The following is a 5,359-nucleotide window of genomic DNA, read 5'->3' on the forward strand; positions in this document are numbered from 1 at the left end:
GACATTTTTAAAGAAGAGTAAATTTAATAAAGGAGATGCCTTTAGTGCTAAAAACTAAAAAAGGTTGCTGAAAGAAATTAAGGAATACACAAAATAAATGGAAAGATGGCATCCCATGTTCATGAGTTGGAAGATTCAATATTGGTACGATGTTAATGCCACTGAAAGCAATCTACAAATTCAAAGCAATCCCTATTAAAATCCCAATGACCGTTTTCAGAAATACAAAAATCCAACCTAAAATCCATATGAAATCTCAAGGGATTCTGAATAGTCAGAATAATCTTGAAAAAAAAAAAGTTGGAGGTCTCACACTTCCACATTTCAAAACTTACTAAAAGCTACAATAATCAAAATGGCATGGTACTGGCATAAAGACAGACATGCAGATCAATGAAATAGCCCAGAAATAAACCCTCACATTTATGTTCAAATGATTTTTCAACAAGGGTGCCAAGACCATTCGGGGGGGGGGGGGGGGCGGGGGCGGAGAAAAACATTCTCTCCAACAAATGGTGCTGGGACGACTGGATATCCACATGCAAAAGGATGAAGTTGGACCCTTACCTGAACCATATATAAAATTATCACAAATTATCAAAGACCTATATGTAAGAGCTAAACCTATGAAACTCTTAGAAGAAAACATAGGAGAGAAGTTTCATTACACTAGATTTGACCAAGATTTCTTGGATATAACACCAAATACACAGGCAACAAATAAAATATACATAAGTTCGATTCTATCAAAGTTAAAACCTTTTGTGCATCAAAGGACACTGTCAACAGTGAAAAGGCTACACATAGAATGGGAAAAAGTATTTGCAAATTATGTATCTGATGAGGGATTAGTATCCAGGATTTAAAGAAAAAAAAAGACTCCTACAACAACAAAAAACAATCCCATTAAAAAATAGAAAAGGGGGCAGCCCAGGTGGCTTAGCGGTTTAGCACCACCTTCAGGCCAGGGTGTGATCCTGGAGACCTGGGATCGAGTCCTATGTCGGGCTTCCTGCATGGAGCCTGCTTCAACCTCTGCCTGTGTCTCTGCCTCTCTCTCTATTTCTCTCATGAATAAATAAATAAAATCTTTAAAAAAAATAGAAAAGGACTTAAACAGACATTACTCCAGAAAAGATATACAAGTGGCCAACGGCAGATGAAAACATGTTCAACCTCACTCATCATAGAAAATACATATATGGGTCTCTGCACCTGGCTCTCCATTTAGAACTCCTAAAACCCTTATAATTTCTAAGTGATAAGAGCATTAGTTGTGTCTCTTATTCTAATATTTGGTACTTGACCCTGTCCCTGATACAGGGCTCCTAAATCCCTTGTAAATTCCTAAGTGATAACAGCATTAGGAGTATTGTTTGCCCTAACGAGGCAACTCTGGGTGGATTCCTAGATGGGGGCTGGTCACCAAATAACTAAGCCATAATAAGATGTTGGAATTTTCAGCCCCACCCTTCGTCCGCCAGAGAGGGAAGTAAGGTTGGAAATGGAGTTAACGACTGATCTTGCCTAAGTGATGAAGCCTCCATAAAAATCCCAAAAGTAGGTAGGGAGACTCACAGAGCCTCCAGGTAGGTGAACACATCCGTGTACCAGGGTGCCACATCCCAACGCCATAAGGACAGAAGCTCTTGCACTCAGGACCGTCAGAGCTCACCTTATGTATCTCTTCATTTGGCTATTCACCTGTATCCTTTATCATATCCTTTAAGAAACTGGTAAATATTAGTACCTCTTTTCCTGAGGTCTGTGAGCTACAGTAGCAAATTAACTGAACCGAAGGTTATAACCAATCAGTGAGAAGCACAGGTGACAACCTAAACTTGCAATTGGCATCTGACGTGGGGTGGGGGCAGTCTTGTAGGATCTGTGGGATCTGACACTCTCTCCAGGTGTCAGAATTGAGTTAAATTATAGGACACCCATTTGGTATTGCAGAAAATTGCTTGTTGTGGGGGAAAAAAACCCACGTATTTGGTCACCAGAAATGTCAAAATTAAAGTGTTCCATTTGAAAGCAAAGGAAACACACAGGAGATAACAGTAGGTTTCCCAATATAGTAGTGAAAAGCAAATCAAAACCACAATGGAATACCACTTCACACCTATTAGGGTGGCTATCATTCCAAAAACAAAAAAGTAAATAAGAAATGTTGGTAAGGATGAAATGGGAACCCCTGTGCACTGCTGATGGAAATGTAAAATGATGTAGCCACTGTGGAAAATGGTACAGTGGTTCCTCAAAAAATTATACAAAAAAATTACCATATGATCTAACAATTACACTTCTGGATATATATGCAAAAGAATTCAAAGCAGGAAAAAAAAGAATTCAAAGCAGGAACTCAAACAGGTATTTGTACTCCCATATTCATAGCAATATTATTCACAATAGCCAAAAGGTGGAAGCAGCGTAAGTGTCCATAACAGATGAGTGCATAAACAAATTTTGGTGTGTACATACAATGGAATATTATTCAGTCTTAAAAAGGAAGGAAATTCTAACACATACTACAACATAGATGAACCTTAGAAGACACTATGCTAAGTAAAATAAACCAGTCACAAAAGTAAACATAGAGTGAAGATTCCACTTACGTGAGGTACCTAAAATAGTCAAATTCATAGACGCAGAAAGTAACACGGTGGTTGCCAGGGGCTGGTGGGAGGGGATGATGGAAGATTAAAGTTTAATGGGTATGGAGTTTCCATTTGGAAAAATAAAGAAGTTCTAGAAATAGGATAGTGATGATGGCTGCACAATATGAATATACTTAATGGCACTGAATTGTACATTAAAAATTGTTAAAATGGCAAATCTTATTATGCATACTTTGCTATAATAAAAAAATATGCAGCACACTAAAATAATCTGCCAGGTTTTGTGAGACTGAAGATCTATGTAGAAAAGCTTGGTAATTTGTACAGCCCTTCACAAATACTAGCTCTTTTTAATCATTTTCACCCTGTTTACCCCAACCTGATACCATTATCCACATGTTCTGTCCAGTCATGTTCACTCAGCAGTACACTGTTGGTGTTTAATGTGGTACAGTGATATCCACCTTCGATATCCACCTTCCACGTGTCACTCCAACAGGCTCCCAGAGTTCTGGTTCTGAAACAGAACAAGCCCCCCAAAAGACAAGTTTTAGACAAGCCTCATTAGACTCTAAGAGAAAAAACTTAGAGACTTCCTCCTCTTGCCCAGTTTTCCCCAATGCTTGGTTTGGAAGCAGTCCTCATTCAGCAGCAAGAGGTCACCATGCCATTGCCAAGAACAGGGAAAATCTTCCTCCAATTCAGCTGACCACCTAACTCCCTGGCCTGCTACCAAGCAATATATCTTGTAATGCAGCCCTGGAGCAGGCGAACAATTGGGAATCTTCTGGATTCTAGAAAACAAATATAGGAAATGTATTCATTGAGCATGAATTGAGAATAAAAGTAATAAGAAAAAAATGAAAATACTAAAATTAAAAGACCAGAATGAAGAGCTTGGATGAACTGACAATTCTCTATATTGTAGCCTCAAAGCTGAACCCTCAAATACTCACAGAAAGAATACTGCTGCAGAACAAATGTGATAATGCAGTAGTGCAAAATTTAGGAATGATGTTTCTTTCTGAAAAGCAGGCTAATTGGGACCTACAACCAGATATTTACCAGGATCTGTGTAAGCATTCAGGTGCTACTCATTGAGAATTTCTCCTAACATGAGTAATGCCACAGTGCCATCTGCAATCTTTTTCATGCAATGATATATATCCAGGAGTTGCTGCCTTTGCAGATATTCCCAGGAGGACCTATGAAAGATTTTATTACATGGCTCTTTGGGGAACTTTAAATGTAGATCAAACATGAAGTGGTACTTACCCCCAGCCTTGGAAGTTTGACTTTCTATGACCAAGTCTCTGTGCCCTCACAATGCTAAATGTCTTCGTTTCACTTATGACTTAACCAAGATTCTTATTATCATCAAGACTAAATAAGAATTCGGGACTTTCCCACAAAACTTTCTGCCAATGCCCCACAAATCTTTGTGGCTTCCCAAATTCTTTGACTCTCCTCCAGGCATCCTTTCTCTTCTGCACAAGCTCCCAAATAACACTTATTCTAAATATAGTCCCATTTGTGTAGAAATGCACCTTTCCTAGTTTTTCCCCTTACCTCTTCATACTACACCTATACTCTTGTGTAACTGAAGTTCAGTCATAACACCTACAACAACATCAGACACCCTATCTTCTGTCTTCATTTTGTTATAATCTATAGGCTAAAGGTATGTGTCACTCCAAGAGTGTTGCAGTGAAGGAAAACGACTCTGAGGGACAACAGGCACTAAGGCAGGAGTCACTAGCACACGGCCTGTAAATGAAACCCAAATATACAAAAGCAAAAGCTTAGGAAACATCCCTTGCACACTCCTCCTTTTTTAACCAGTAAAGTAGGGTTGGTTGATGAAGTGAGAGAACCAACAGTCCATTCTCTACAAATGATTGATGGCAGCACAACAAGCCCCTGGTTATAGATGCCTCAACCTGTACTAGCGAAGTTCATTGTTATGAGCCACTGTCCCACAATCCCCAAGTCATACGGTCTAAATCGTTTTCCAAAAATGGTAATAAAATATGTCGAGTCATTCATATTCCCTCAGTTATACTGGGAGGCAATAGCTACAGCAGCTAAGCATTCAGTCTCTGAGCCAAAGCAACTTGAGTTCAAATCATGCTTTAGCTGCTTGTTGAGTACCAGCAGTCAAAGACCTTTTCTAGATACCCCTTTGCCTCCGCCTTCCGCCACCTTGCTCCCTCACCACCACAGAGCACATGGAACCCAGGGGCAGACAGGGATCTGTTCTCCCTTTACCTCCCCATCTCCTCAGCTACGGTGACGCCTTGAATCTGAGCGATCCTCATTCTCATTCCCTAGACCGCCACTACTGTTTCCTCACGTTGCTTGGTACACTCCAGCCTTTACAAAATAACAGGCAAGCTGCGGGGGTGGGACCAAGCACTTTTCCCTGAAAGGGCGGAACTAAAACCAAAGCGCTAAGGTTATTAGCAAATGACTTCCCTGTTACCATGGTAAAGCGGCAGCCGCCATCTTTATTGTGGTCGATGATTCCTCGTGTTGGTCTCAGAAAAAAAGGAAAAATAAGGAATTTTACAGATTAAAATCCTGGAAGCTAGCCTGGGGCCGCTCAAACCTAGTTCGGGAAAGAGTTATCCTCTGGTCGCAACTCAGCTCGGAGGGGTTAATGCTCTTGGGGACGGAAAGCGCGCCGGCTGCAGACCGAATGACGCCAGAGGAGGGGCCATGCTGTTCGGCCCGCCCAGGTG

The sequence above is a fragment of the Canis lupus genome, chromosome X (assembly GCF_011100685.1).
Source record: "Canis lupus familiaris isolate Mischka breed German Shepherd chromosome X, alternate assembly UU_Cfam_GSD_1.0, whole genome shotgun sequence".
Lineage (NCBI taxonomy): Eukaryota > Metazoa > Chordata > Mammalia > Carnivora > Canidae > Canis > Canis lupus.